Here is a 16,455-nt window from a genome sequence, read left to right on the forward strand (position 1 = left end):
AAGTAATCACAAAGTTGTAGTCATTGAAGAACAGAGACCATCTTAAATGTCTGGCTGATAAGGCTTTCACCTTTTGTAAAGCTTGAAGATTCCTATGGTCAGTATAGATAGTGATGGGGTGACGTGCCCCTAACTAGTAGTGACGCCATTCCTTGAAAACTGCTTTTATAGCTAATAATTCCTTATCAGCAATTGCGTAATTTAATTCTGCAGGGGACATTTTCCTAGAGTAATAGGCAATGGGATGCATTTGACCAGTTTCCACATGTCGTTGTGACAGAATCCCTCCCAAAGCAAACTGAGAAGCATCCGCCTCGACAATGAATGGTTGTTTAGGATCTGGGTGACTCAGAATGGGAGCTGATGTAAACTTTTCTTTTAAGTCGTGAAAGGCCTGATCGGCGGATTCTGTCCAATCAAATTTTACTCCTTTTGCAGTAATTTGGTAATGGGAGTTATAGTTTGTGAAAAATTCTGAATGAATCTACGATAAAAATTTGCAAACCCTAGAAAACTTTGTATCTGTTTAACTGATGAAGGTCGAGGCCAAGAACTTACGACTTCCACTTTCTTAGGGTCCATTTCAATGCCAGAGAGACTAATAATGTATCCCAAAAAATCAACTTTGGACACGTAAAAAATACTTTTTTCTAATTTCACGTATAAAGAATTTGAAAGCAGTTTCTGAAGAATGGCGCGAACTTGTTGTACATGTTCGTCCTCAGAATGAGAGTAAATCAAGATGTCGTCTATATAGACCACACAACAAACGTCAATAAATTCGTGCAACACTTCATTTATAAAAAATTGGAAAGCTGCAGGAGCGTTGCAGAGTCCGAAAGGCATGACTTGATATTCGTAAAGGCCAAATTTGGTACGAAATGCCGTCTTCCAATCATCGCCTTTTCGGACTCTGACAAGATGGTAAGCTCCGCGCAAATCCAATTTTGTATAAATGGTTTCATTCTTTACCTGATCTAGAAGAGTTGGAATGAGAGTCAAGGGGTACCTGTTCTTTATTGTGACATTGTTCAAGGTTCTATAATCAATGCACTTTCTTAATTCCCCTCCACGTTTCGGAATAAAAAAAAGAGAAGATGAAACTGGAGACTTAGGTTGCCTAATGAAACTGTTAGCGAGATACTCGTCCAGGTATTCTCGCAAGTGCTCGTTTTCTTTCTCTGTCAGGGCATAGATTCTACTGCATGGCAAAGTTGCCCCAGGCACGAGATCAATCCTGCAATCAAAATCCCTATGGGGAGGAAGAGAGTTAGCCTTTTTTTTTATCAAATACGTCCAGTAAGTCCGAATATTCTGTAGGCACTCCCTCTAGGAGCAGGATACTAGAAGAGTCTGCGGTAAAGTCAAAGCCTTGAATAGTGTCTTCTGACCTGTCTAACAAAAAACATTGACTCAAACAATGGTGGGATCTAAAAGTTAAGGTTCTTGCCTGCCAATCAATATTAGGGTTGTGTAAAACAAGCCAAGGGTGTCCCAAAATTAGTTTAAATTGAGGAGCGTCAATCACATCAAAAATAATTCTTTCTCTGTGGAAAGGAGAACTGTCCATAAGTAAGACCTCGGTCTGCTTATTTATGAGTCCAGAAGTCAGTTCCTTACCATCTACTGCCCTTAATGTTTCTGGGTGAGTCTTTAGAATAGAGTTGAACCCTAAATGTTTCAAAAATTGAGTGTCAATGACATTTCCTGTAGCTCCTGAATCGATTATTGCTTCTACTTTCCAAGGACTCGCTGGATTGGCTAAACTTTTCAATTCTACTATTATACAAAAGTGTCGATACCCCTTGGGTGGGACAGTTGAGGCCGTACTGGAACATGCACTCGATAAACTGACCTCTTCTTTTATCGAGCGTTCTAGTTTTCCGATCCTTCTGACGTTAAAGCAACATCTGCGGACTTAGGATTCCCCTTGTTAGGTTTAGAAGGACATTCTTTCAGGAAATGTCCAGTCTTCCCACAATAAAGACATTGGTTTAGTTTTTGTCTTTTTTCCTTTTCCTCTCTCATTAAAGGTCCTCGAATAGACCCTATTTGCATGGGTTCTACAGGATCTAATTTTTGGGTTGTATCACGAGGAGTTGAGACACTTTCTTTTTGAAACATTACCTTATGGTCCAATCTTCCTCTTTCTCCTTTTCTTTCTGACAGCCTATGATTTAATTTTACTACTAAGGCAATGAATTCACTGATTTATTCTGGAGGTTCTAGGATTTGGGTTACCATGTCCTTGAGCTCGTCCCTCAAGCCACGATAGAATAAGGACACCCTTTTTTCAATTGGCCAATCGGCTTCTAGAACCAAGCGATTAAATACGGATATATAGTGTAGTAGATCAGACGAACCCTGTTTTAAATTTAAAAGTTCACTGTCAGCCGATTGAACAAAGACATGCTTTGCAAAAATCTTTTTTAAAGACCGTTCAAAAGCTCTAAAATTATATAAAACCTGATCGTCTCTTTCTACCAAGGGGACAGACCATAGAGCTGCGTCTCCTCCTAAATAGGATAACATAAAAGCCACCTTGGAGGAATCATCTGGGAAAGCTGTGGTTTTGGCCAAAAAATGTAAATGGCACTGATTGAGAAAGATAGTAAATTTGTTAGGGTCTCCATAAAACCTCTCAGGTTGAGCTAAAGGCGTAGGAACTGGTGTTATTACTTGAATCTGAGTTTGAGCTTCGGAAGAAGAAGCTCCTCCCTGGAAAGTGGCTGGTTTTAAAATTGGCTTTTGTTGTTGGACTGTATTTTGGAGAGAAGCCATATCTCTACGCAAGGCTTAATTTTCCTGTTTTAACTCATTTAACATGGCAGCTATATCCTGAAGAGATACTTGGTCCATTGCGTCCAGGCGAAGTATTCTACTTGGGCTTTGCCTTCTGTCACAACAATAATTACGTCGTCCCTTACCTTGTCTTGTTATGAGACGAGTAGTGAATTCGCAGGGACGCAAGGGACCAACCTCCCTAAAGACTAACCCCTTCCTGGAGGAAGTATTAAACACTACAAGATATGAGCTAGACTAAGGGGAGGAGGGCCGGTACTGGACGTAGGTGTTCTTGCTGTCGACCTGCGAAACAACAAGAATCACGGATTTACTCCTTGTTCTAATCTTTCTGATAAACACAACTTCTGTGACTTCTGCCCTCTAGATGTACAAACTCTCACCTACCTGCGAACAGCTGTTGTCTGTCTTTCGTCCAGTATGTCTTTCTTGTCTTGTTGGTCAGTCTTGTCAGGTGAGTTTTCTGTTGACCTGTCTTGTTGTCCTGTTGTAAAGTCAAGCTTTTGGAGAGAAATTCTGTAATAAACAAAAGAATAGTTAAAGTCCTTTCCTACCCTCCCTCTTGTTATGAAACCCCCATTTTTACTTTAAGAAACAAAAGGCCTTTCTCCCTTCTTCACTTACTTAGACTATAGTCTGCGTCTTTTATGTTCTGTGTCTTTCGGTCTAGAAATAGAGGTTTTACATAGCAAGAAGAAACAAGTACAACATTCAGAAATAACTCATTTCCAAATTACAGGGATCACCTTTTGGCCTTTTCTTTAACAAATTCGCATTCCTAAATACCTAAAACAAATCTCAAAGTTCGCTTCCAAAAGTCTTGTAGGTTTTTTCTTGAATGAATAGTTCCAAAAGTTGTTCCGGTAACCTTTCTTGCGAAGGGCGCCTTAAACTAGAAAGAAATTACACTTATCTTTTTTTCGTCTTTGAAGATTCCGATGCTGAAAAGAAGATGCCAGGCTTTTATCTTCAAAAAGAAGCCGAAGATTGAAGACTGAAGTTCTAGGATCGTAATTCAGGTAAGCAGCCGTCTTCTCAAGCGTGGGAGCACAGCACGTCCTTTCTCCAGGGCAGGCGGAAGGCAAAGCGCCTTCCAGAAGGCTGGGTGCGGTTTAAATACCCGGCCGCACCCAGCCGCACCCCACGTATGCGTGCGCTCGGCCAGATTAGGCTGAGGCGCAGGCGAGAGAACTGCTTTGTTGCCTTTGTCCCGAAGCAAGCTTGCATGATTTAAACCTAAGGGCAAGTGGATTTCAGATACTAAAAGGCATAACAAAACCAATTGAAAACATCATGAGATACTTAGTAATACAACAATCAGAGGCACCACGTTTCAATAAGCAATCAGTGCCACAATGTTTACATTCTGTATTCCACAAAACACACACCCTCATAATACATTCTTATGGAGTGCAGGTGCACGGGAAAGGGGTGGGTTTTTTAAGGCGAATAGCGCCAATATGACATTAGAGCCCCCCCCCAGTGGAGGCTTCATACGGAATCATGACATATCAGCCTGGGTTTGATAAATGGGACCTCATTGGGCTGTCAACAATGGGAGATCTGGTTAAAAAGGGGGCGATTCTGACCTTTAATGAGCTCCAAGGCAGGTATCGGTTGGCTCAGGGGGAAATTTGCCGATATCTACAAATCAGACACGCGTTACAGGTCCTTTACGGATATACCGGAATCTTCCCCTTTAGAGGACCACCTGCTTGATGGACCCCTTGATCGAAGACGATTTCCTTAACTTACAAAACAATTAGTAGCAACCTTCCAGATACCTTCTTAAAGCTCAGGGAATGCTGGCATGATGATGTAGGCCCTATAGAGGATGAAGAATGGCAGTCAGCCCTGATGTCCCCCCGATAGGCAGCCATTACTCAGAGATTCCGCCTGATCCAACTGAGAATACTTCACCGCTCATACATAACAGGGAAAGTTTGGTATACACCCGTTACGACGCAACTTTTACTCCGCACTACCATTACAACGCGGGCATTACAACGCATGACATTACAACGCATTGCGCTGGGGGGCGCTCTAGGATAAGAGGTAAGTTTAATTTACTATCCAACACCTTCCCTAGGGTCCACGGGGACTGGAGTTAGAATAGTAAATTATACTTACCACTATCCAGCACCCCAAAGCGCTATGCGTTGTAACGGTATTCGTTGTAAATACCGCGTTGTAATGGTATGCGGAGTAAAAGTATGCGTTGTAACGTCATACATCCGGAAAGTTTGGGCTAAAATAGGCGCCAAACCCGACGACAAGGGTGGAAGGGGGTGTGGCCAGCAAGCCACGTTTTACCACACACTGTGGACTTGCCCAAAGGTAAGCCCCCTCTGGAAGGGAGCCACGACCCATGTGTCCACTGCGGTAGGGAAAGAAATAGTTCTCGTCCCACGACTAGGACTGACATCGGGGAGGCCACGGACCTAAAGGAAATCGAACTACAGTTCACTACACTGGGTTACACAATGGTGAAGAGAGAGGTGGCTAGCCCCGCTTCGTGTCACCCTATAGGGCAAAGAAATGGACCGATGCATGCTGGCAGAGACAGAGGTCTATAAGGCAAGGGGATGCCCTAAAAAATGGGATAGGAAGTGGTCCCACTGGAACAGGCATAGGGGAGAAATATGTATGTCACCCACGGTAGAAATGGAAATGCGCAGGCAGGAAAGAGTGGTGAGAGATGTACCTTGAAGGCTATTGACTGATGGTAACTTGTAATTTTCTGATGTTATTCTACAATGTGTTGTTCAATCATGTATTGTATTAATGTGATTTTCCTCAATAACCAATGAATTTGTTTTTTAAAAGGTGGGTAAGTGCTATGACTGTCAACAGCCAGGGCACAAGCAGGGAGATGCTGTCTGCACCAAGAACCTCCCCCCTAAGGGGCCATCCACAGGGATTGCCAGTGTCAGTGTAGGGGTGGAGAGTGGTGCAACCTGGGTGGGGTTGTCGAATATAAGACGATAAATATGAACATTGCCGGCGCCATCTTGTGTAACGAAGGCCCCTACGAGCGCGTAAGCGGCAACCATTTGAGTCTCTGCAGCCATTTCCCACATTGCTAGTCACCTGCGCATCACCCCGGCCGCCCTCATCCCCCCGTGCTCTGACTGAACCCGAGCACACATACCGGGGTCGTAAAACCATGTCAGCATGACAATACCCTAGAGCCACTTCCCGCACCAAACCCACTTGTCCTTTCATCCTCTGCGCGCGATCAGGCCCCTCTGATATCCTCCTCCACTGTACCTGGCTACTCAATCCGGTCCCAGGCGCTAACCAACCCCTGCGGACCTAGTTTATTGCCCACGTAATGACAGAACTTGCTTCACCAACAAAGGGGCCGGAATTTAATCAGCGACCCGACCCCTTTGATCTGACCGATCCCACGTGTTTTAGGTCCCTTCGGAATGTCCAGCTGCGAGATATCGATCATCTGTAAGATCCGGTTGGGGGGAACATTTGCTGCTGGATATGTGTGGGAACTAGCTTAAGGCGGGGATTCCAAGGATGTTTCACTATGTAATAAACTGATGCCAGGAATGTATGACCCTGCAATAAACTAACGAAAGAAACATATAAAAGGCCAGGCCTCAGAGATGCAGTTAGAGCACCTCCTGACCATAGCCCCGGTGTCCGAAGTGATGTACTCTCCTCTAGAGCAATAAACTTGTCCTTCGCCTTTCAACCTCCAGCAGCTGCCTCGTTATTTTGATCGCTAATCTTAAGGTGAATTAAGAGGTGGTTTGCACCAAGCGGCATTGAAAGTCTTGGGAGTCTCGCTGCTTTTCATCAATTGGCGCACCAACGTTGGGCCCATCAGCGACACGTGTGTCCGGTGAGAGAGGTCCTAACGACGGAGTGAACATCTAAACGATCGGGAAGTGCACCTGCCTGAAAGAGACCCTCGTCTGGCGGCCGATCAACTGAACTTCACCGGTTCTGAACGGACCTCTCTCGAGTGACCTGCGGTCCTGACTGGGACCTTACAGGAATGCCGCATTTTTGGAGTGAGAGGACAAACGGGCGCTGGAAGGGGACGACGAAGAAACTGTCCATAACGGTCCGGGTAAGGTCGTGATATACAACAAAACTGATTGTCTGATTGTATTGAAATTGTTTGATCAAATACTAGTATTCCGTTCTTTGAAGTTATTGGTAGTAATTGAGGTATTCCCTGCTTGCAAATAAGCGAAGAATAGGAATATTCCCTCTTTGCAGGCAGCGAAGGACAGGTAGTGCGGACCTTTGTCCACAACCTATTGAGATATTTATTTTGACCACTTGTACGTCATGCCTGTCTTCTCAAAATTGTTTGATTGTTTTGGACCGGACCGTTTGTTAGAGGTCAGTCATCCAGCACCGCCGGAAGGCACCCCTAACAAGGACATGTATGTCAAATATGGAGTAGCCATCGTTGCTTACAGCAAACTATGCCACAAATATACTAGAAAGGACCGGGTAAATCAGTGGCCACTGACAGGATCCTTCGATCTCGCTAAAATAGAAATCTTAGAAATAGCGCTCTTTAAAAAGAAAAATACGCCAGCCATGCTCGACAACTTCGGCCTCTGGCGAAAAGAAGCAATACAAAGAAAGAAAAGAGATGAAGCCAGGCAGGATACGGAAACACAAAAGTCTGCTTACCAGAACGGTAAAAAGTTAGAAGATGATATCAAAGAAAGAGAGAACGATAAAAGAGAACAAGAAGCGAAAATATCAGGCCAGTGCCCTGTTAGAACGCCTTCAACTCTGTACCCAGAGTTACTGGCTAAGCAAAGAATAAACGATGACCTCTTATTGGGTCCCCCGATTATCTACATGCCACCTCCTTATGCCCCTAATCATTCCGTAGTACAGCAACAAGAACAGCAAGTTACCAGCGGAGACGCCACGATCGTTTCCGCTCCAATCGAGCCACTTGCACCAAGTGCCTCATCAACAAACACATTAGTGGTAATAGGACCAATAGAAAAAGGGTTACCCAGGGTTCCACGATTAAGTACGCACGAGCGGGCAAACATTGACAAGATAGTCAAAACCCTTGTGAATAGGAGAGAAACAGAAGAGTATGTAACAGACATATGCAATTCTTATGACGCGAGCCACAAGCGATTCTTCATTGTGCGCTTCTGCTACTACACACTTATTGCCTATGAAGAGAAATACCAGGATGTAGGACCAGGGAGGCTAATGGCTCTTTATAGAAAAGTGGACATAGGAGACGAGAACGACAGCGAGGTAGAAGAACTCTTCTTGTCCACGTTAGAAGTATTCCGCCACCTCGTAAAACAAGGGCGGATAGATGCAGACAGAGCAGAAGCCAGATAACATGATGCCGATAAAAGAGGCTGCCCCGTATTGGGTCTCCCCCAGGAGGACAAGGGACTCATGACGACATAAAAGGGAGGGTGGTGTACGATTGGGTGTATCAGCCATGGGACAGGCAGGACATCCTGACATTCCGTAAATCTCTTCCAGATTTACTGAAGAATCCCACTGCATTTTACACTGAACTAAGTACCGCTTTGGGGTCCACGATAATGACACTTGCTGACATTGACTTGTTCTTCGGGTTATGTTTGCCGGCCGATATGTGGAAGCAGATCAGGAAGATAAACCACACAGAATTGTTCGGTCATACCTGGGAACAACTCGACAAAAACCAGTTAAAGCTATATTGGACCTCCCCGATAAAATAGTGCAGAAAGTAAAAACATTGATACAAGAGAAAAAGATAGACTGGTCCATAGTGACAGCGTGCCGCCAGAAACCACAAGAGGATGTTTCCGAGTATTTCTCGAGATTCGAAACAGTGTTCTCCGACTACAGTGGACAGGACATGTCCACTGCAACCGGACACCACTTATTATATCCCAGAAATTACAGACTAGCGAAAGTAGTTGGGCAGCCTCTAAGCCAGCGGCTATTCTCCAAATGGCCCAGTATTATGAGCATCAGAAGAATGAGAATGACAGAGCCACAGAAAAGAAAAAGAAAGACTTGAAGGAAAGAGTAATGATAGCCCAACTCCAAGGGGTGAATACAGAACGGGAACCATATAAAGGAGGGTACCAACAGAATGTCCCTAGAGCACAGCCGCCTAGAATTGACTCAGTGACACCTTATGTACGACGCCAGGACTTAGAACAAGACCAATGTGCATTCTGCAAGGAATACAGACACTGGAAATATCAGTGCCCAGCCTTATTAGGGGCTAGTAGAGGCAGAGGGATGAGAGAAATACCACATGAACAGGGAGGAAGAGGACGTGGAAGAGGGTATGCGAACGAAGCTAGCGAAGGAAGGCCAGGAAGAGTGAACGCGTTTGACCGCCCTAGACAGAACCAGTGCCCACAGACAGATTACGACAATATGTATGACTTTGCATAGGATAGCCAGGGGCAAGGGAGGGATCCAGTCAAGCTCTATGTTGACCAGCAAGGCCCTTATGTCACCGCAAAGATCCTGGGCACAGAGTCGCCATTTTTGGTAGACACAGGAGCAACACGTAGTGCACTATCCAAACAACTGATTCCAAGGGCACCCTTGTCTGGCTCACATATAACCTCAATAGGATTTGACGGTACGTCCTCCACCAACCCTTTGTCCAGGCCGATCCTCTTCAAACTTGAAAACAATGTTATCGACACAACGTTCCTTCTCTCCTCCAACACTCCAGACGCCATTATGGGTCTCGATCTACTGAAGCATTTCCGTGCGACTATCAGATGTTCTTATATGACAATCACCAACACCCGAGAGATAATCCATCCCAACACATGTATCCCATTTTTGAGGCAGACAAATCCCTACTAGACACTTTACCCTCACATCTGTGGGCTAGGTCTGATTCTGACGTAGGACGAATGATGATTGACCCAGTACACGTGACAATACGACCAGACGCAACCTTACCAAAAATACCCCAGTATAAGATATCGCCAGAGGACGAGAAAGCCTTGACCGAAATCATACAGTCACTAGTAGAGGCAGGAGTGGTAGAAGAGGTAGTGAGCAACGTTTGTAATAGTCCTATTTTACCGATCATAAAGAGACAGGGAGAGGGAGATGGAAAAGCCTACCGCTTCATTATCGACCTGCGGGAGATAAACAAAATAGTAGTACCACAGTACCCAGTAGTTTCTGACATCACCACTATCCTGACCCTAATTCCGTCAACTGCTACCACTTTCACCATTATTGATCTAAAAAATGCCTTCTTCTCCATACCCATTCACCCAGACAGTCGCTATCTTTTCGGATTCACTCTAAAATCCTGCTCATATAGATTCTGTCGAGCACCCCAGGGGTACACCGAGAGCCCGAGCATCTATAGCCAGGCGCTCAAAAGACAGTTAGATGCTGTTCAGTTACCAGACAGGGTGGTGTTGATACAGTATGAAGACTATATCCTCCTAGCAGCAGACACCACTCCACTAGCCGTCACAGCCACCATCCAACTCCTATGCTTCCTTGCAGAAAATGGCCACAAAGTTTCTCAAAAGAAATTGCAGTTCTGCAAACCACAGGTAACATACTTAGGTCACCTTTTATCGAAAGAAGGGAGGAAACTCACACCCGACAGGATCCAGGCAATTCTAGACACTCCCGTTCCCAAGAATCAGAAGCAAGTCCGCTCTCTGATAGGCCTCACCTCCTTCTGCCGACAGTGTTTACCGAACTTTAGCCTCATTGTCAAACCCCTTCTCTCCCTCCTAGCCAAAGACACCCCCTCACCTTTCCCCTGGACACCCGAATGCCAGTCAGCATTCAAAGAATTGCGAGATGCTCTTTGTTCAGCACCTGTTCTAGGAACCCCGGACTACTCCAAACCATTCTTCCTCTACACACATGAAAGGGAGGGATGTGCATTGTCCGTCTTAGCGCAATCAATTGGTCACAAACATCGCCCTTGTGCATACTTCTCTGTCACCCTCGACCCAGTAGCTAGAGCGCTGACAGCATGCTTGCGCGCTGTGGCGGCCGCAGCTGTATCCATACGCCAGAGTGAGGGAATAGTGCTCTCCAACCCAATCACTGTGTTAGTACCCCATGCAGTCGACACGCTACTAAACCAGACCAAAGCCCAACACTTGACTAGCGCACGACTGACAGGTTACAAGTTGACCCTGCTAGCACCACACATCACCCTGAAGCGATGCACCACTCTCAATCCAGCCACATTGTTACCTCTACCCGAAAATTAACCTGGTGTGACTCCACTGCACGATTGCGTGATCCTCACTGACGAACAGACAAAGAGTAGAGTAGATCTCCGAGACACTGCCTTTTCAGAGCCAGATGGGGAACTATAGGTAGACGGCTCATGCCTCAAACTTCCCGATGGCACCACCTCAGCAGCATATGCCGTAACCATAGCCCGAACCATCCTAGAGACAGCCCGCATTGCCCAACGATCCGCCCAAGCAGCTGAGCTCATTGCCTTTACACGAGCGTGTATTTTAGCGGCTGGCACAACAATCAACATATACACTGATAGCCAGTATGCCTTTGGGGTGGTTCATCATTTTGGGCTCCTTTGGAGGGAAAGAGGGTTCCTTACATCACACGGCATGCCCATCCTACATGGAGATCTAGTCTCAGCATTAACGGAAGCCGTCCTCCTCCCCAAGCAGTTGGCATTAATTAAGTGCCAGGCTCACAAGAAAGTGACCGATCTCATTGGCCAGGGAAACGCACTAGCTGACATTACTGCCCGAACCACAGCCCAGGACAGAACCACGACACGCATGTACGTGACCAGGTCACAAGCAGAACAATGGACTGATGCTAGAACGACTGTAAGGGACATACAAACGACAGGCACACAGGACGAACTGACTGAATGGGCTTGTGTGGGACTAAAAGACGAGGAAGGCTGCTGGAGGACAAAAGACGGGGACAAATGGCTGCTACCAAATGCCTATCTGATCCCTATATTGGCCATGGCACATTTACCCGCACACATAGGATCTGCCCCCATGACCGAATTGATCACCAGGGTATGGCATAACGGCAAGATAGCAGAATCAGCAAAACGCCTAGTGCAACAATGCCTAGTATGTCTGCAACACAACCCATGGAAGGGGACCGTAGTACCGCGGGGAGGGTTTGGAGTCCCCGACCATCCCTTTGAAGTCCTCCAAATGGACTACATCCAGCTAGAAAGGTGCCGCGGTCTTAAATACGTACTGGTGATCGTGTGCGCTTTTAGTAAATAGGTGTAGGCTTACCCCACCAGAGACAACACCGCCTTAGCCACAGCGAAGGTGTTACTAAAAGAATTCTTCCCCCGATATGGCCTTAGTAGAATTTTATGGAGTGACAATGGCCCCCACTTCGTAGCAGAAGTTATACAAAACATATTGAAGGGGTTGGGGGTGAAGCAAAAGTTCCACGCCGTTTTCCACCCCCAATCAGCGGGCCTGGTAGAGAGACACAATGCCAAACTAAAACTGAAGCTAGCAAAAATAGTCGCCACAACTGGGTTGAAATGGCCAGACGCTCCCCCACTGGCATTGCTATCAATGCGCTTCACCCCAACATAACAACGAATGACCCCCTATGAAGTGGTCTTTGGCAGGCCCATGAACATTTGGGCGGCACCAAAGCCAACTTCCATCCACGATGTCCCGGACATACTAATGTCTGATTACCTGTACAAATTGACGAGCTAACTAACTCTTATCCACCAACAGGTGCTGCATGCCATTCTAGACGTGTCCAGGGGCCCAGGACATGATATCCAGCCTGGGGACTTCGTGATGATTCGAAATTTCCAGAGGTCGAAGAGTCTAGAACCCAGGTGGACGGGCCCCTGGCAGGTCCTGATTACCACCCGAACTGCCCTTCGAGTGGAAGGAAAGAAGAACTGGGTGCATGCGCACCACTACAAGAAGATACCTCCAACACTGACGGCCCCCGGAGAAGGGAACAGCCAAGAAGAGCTCCTGACAAAAGACCGACCAGCCCTGAGTTGCTATCCACAAACAGAGACACTTGAATTGGCAGAGTCTCCCGACCCCACGGTAACATCCAAGGAGGGGTACAATTTGAGATTGACGAAAGGAGAGTGCTCCGACAAGCAGGCCACTAATTGAGTCAAAAGTCTCAGATCGGTAGCTAACACTACTAGGCTACCGGGAGATACGCTAGACGAAAGTATGTGGTCCTGCCAGTCGACGAGTCTCTTGAAGGTGATGGAAGATCCCGGACGACCGAAGAACCACCGTGACGACTCCAAACTTGCCAAACTGCGCAGTACAAGGACAATAACTCTTGTGGGAGCATCTCTCACCTGATTCTTGCTGATTGTTGCATCTGGTACCTTGAAGAAAATGCTCCCGCTTACAGGACAATGTCGCCCACCATGCAACCCACCACCAAGAAAGAACACTATCTGGTGTCACTGTCACCGCGCCTCCGAAACCGGCACAAAGAGTTCTGGAACAATTCTTTTGTACAATTATTGCACCAGCACAATCTTGCCGCAAATGCCACAAACTGTTGTATCTGTGAGTTGCTACCTCACGCCACTGAACATTCCATTCCTTTCATCCCTTCTCTATTCTCTGCTCATGGATCCTGCCTTGCCTGGTTAATGCTCCTGCAAGAGAGCTACAAAGACAATGCCACGTCCGATGGAACCATCAAACAGTTTTACAATGAGTTCTGGTTGAACAAAATGGGGAGAACCTCTGCTCCTTTCTGCCCTCTGACTTCGAACGCAACCTTTCCTATGAACATTCCCGCCAAACAAAGAATTGAAATGCAGGTGTACCACAACCCAGTCAGACCTACCTTTTCCTATCTGAAGAAACGAACTGCCGCAACACTGACAGTGGCCCTATCTGTGGTGAACGTCTCAGGCCTTGTCTGCATCGAAGGCCACGGAAATAAGATGGTAGGTCACAGCTCTTGCCAGATAACGAAGACTCTGAACACTGCCGACCCCCCTTCATTTGTTGCATCACCCAACATGTACTTTATCTGTGGTACCAAAGCCTACACCTGGCTCCCAAAAGGCTGGGGGGGGGGCACTTGCTACATTGCCTTTGTTCTGCCACCAACCTACACAGCATCTGCAATCCATCACAGCAAAAGGCGGTCCAAAGACACAGAACAAGCAGACTCCGCTGCATCACAGTTCCTTGATGCAGCAAAAGGACTGGTCCCGCTATGGGGCCCGATGGCAAACAGCCGAGCCATCCGACACCTATCTCTAGCAGTAGAAACAGCCTTGAACGTCACAGCTGGCATCCTCACCAACAACACAGCTGAGCTTCAGGCGGTCCGCTTGGTAGCTTTGCAGAACCGTCTTGTTCTAGACGTGGTACTAGCAGACCGAGGAGGAGCATGCCGCATCATCGGTGCCAGCTGCTGCACTTTCGTCCCTGACAGCTCGCCTTCAGTCTACAAGGCAATTGAACATCTCCACAGGCTGGCATCAGAGATCCATCAAGGACCAGAGACTTGGACACTGGGAACCTGGTTTTAGGGCATATTAAAGGAATGGGGTTGGAAGATATTGATGGTCCTCTTGGTTCCGATCTTAGTAATATGTGGCTGTTGTCTGGGAATACATTGTATACCGCCCTTGTGTTCTCTTTGTTTGCATTCTCTGCGCTCTAAGACTTTGGACACTCGATGCGAAAACATGAAAGCAATGTATGACAGAGAGGTACAGGACAATATGGACATGAACAGTAAACTGACAAGCTGGCCCCTATATGTTCAAAGGGGTGACTGTCGAATATAAGACAATAAATATGAACATTGCCAGCGCCATCTTGTGTAACGAAGGCCCCTACGAGCGCGTAAGGGGCAACCATTTTAGTCTCTGCAGCCATTTCCCACATTGCTGGTCACCTGCGCATCACCCCGGCCGCCCTCATTCCCCCACGCTCTGACTGAACCCGAGCACACATACCGGGGTCGTAAAACTATGTCAGCATGACAATACCCTAGAGCCACTTCCCGCATCAAACCCACTTGTCCTTTCATCTTGTGCGCGCGATCAGGCCCCTCTGATAACCTCCTCCACTGCACCTGGCTACTCAATCCGGTCCCAGGCGCTAACCAACCCCTGCGGATCTAGTTTATTGCCCACATAACGACAGAACTTGCTTCACCAACAAAGGGGCCGGAATTTAATCAGTGACCGGACCCCTTTGATCTGACCGATCCCACGTGTTTTAGGTCCTTTCGGTATGTCCAGCTGGGAGATATCGATCACCTGTAAGATCCGGGTTGGGGGAACATTTGCTGCTGGATATGTGTGGGAACTAGCTTAAGGCGGGGATTCCAAGGATGTTTCACTATGTAATAAACTGATGCCAGGAATGTATGACCCTGCAATAAACTAACGAAAGAAACATATAAAAGGCCAGGCCTCAGAGATGCAGTTAGAGCACCTCCTGACGATAGCCCCGGTGTCTCGCCTTCCAACTTCCATCGCCTGCCTCGTTATTTTGATCGCTAATCTTAAGGTGAATTAAAAGGTGGTTTGCACCAAGCGGCATTGAAAGTCTTGGGAGTCTCGCTGCTTTTCATCAGGGTGAATATTGCCACCCTTGCTGCCTTATCTCCAAACATGGACAAGTACAGGCAGAGGCCTAAAGTGAATGGGTTTGAGGTTGAGGCTATCAGAGACTCTGGGGATAGTGTAACTATGGTCCTGGATGAACTGGTATCTACAGAGAGATTGTTACCTGGTGAGTTTTACCAGGTGACATATGCAGACAGCACTACCAAACTCCATCCTATGGCTGTGGTGGATTTGGAATGGGGAGGTGTGACAGGCCCTATGAAAGTAGCTGTGTCAAGGGTGCTCCAGTCCAGTGTTTACTGGGCAATGATCTGGAAGCCTCCGCGTGGTCAGAGGTGGAGAGAGGACTCCATATGAAAATATTGACGCTCCCTGAGTGGGTATGTGCTGTGACTAGGTCACAGACTAGCCAGAAGGGAGGGGCTGGACACTTGTACCCTTTAACAAGGGGCCAAGCATCCAAGGACAAAGGCACTGGGCCTGGTGAGCCAGCCCAGGGAACTCTAGAGGTGCAGGAAGAATCTAACCCTGATGGGGAGGATCTGGCCTCTGAGGGAGGAACTCCATCCCTGCCAGAGCTGGCAGATTTGTCAGAACTGACAGGACCAGGTGGACCCTTCAGATAAGAGTTCAGTCACGGACAGCGTGACTGTCCCACCCTTGAGAGCTTGAGGCGGATTGCTTCTAAGCAAGAGGAGGGGGTTGACAGTGGGTTTCACAAACTCTACTGGGAAGATGGCCTGCTTTATACTGAGGCCAGAAACCTCAAGGAGGGGGCCACCAGGAGGTTGGTGGTGCCCCAGAGGTACAGACAGTTCATCCTGACTTTGGGTCCCCTTGGCAGGACATTTCGGATGGACAAAGACATGGAACCGGTTGGTGAACCATTTCTACTGGCCCAATATGTCTAAAAAGGTAAAGGAGTTTTGCAGCTCCTGTGTCACCTGTCAGGCCAGTGGCAAGGCAGAGGGCAAGACAAAGGCTCCCCTAATACCACTGCCAGTGGTCGGGGTTACTTTTGAAAGGGTGGGGATAGACATTGTTGGTCCCCTGGACCCACTTACTGCATCAGGTAATAGGTA

The sequence above is a fragment of the Lissotriton helveticus genome, chromosome 5_1 (assembly GCF_964261635.1).
Source record: "Lissotriton helveticus chromosome 5_1, aLisHel1.1, whole genome shotgun sequence".
NCBI classification, from domain to species: Eukaryota; Metazoa; Chordata; class Amphibia; order Caudata; family Salamandridae; genus Lissotriton; species Lissotriton helveticus.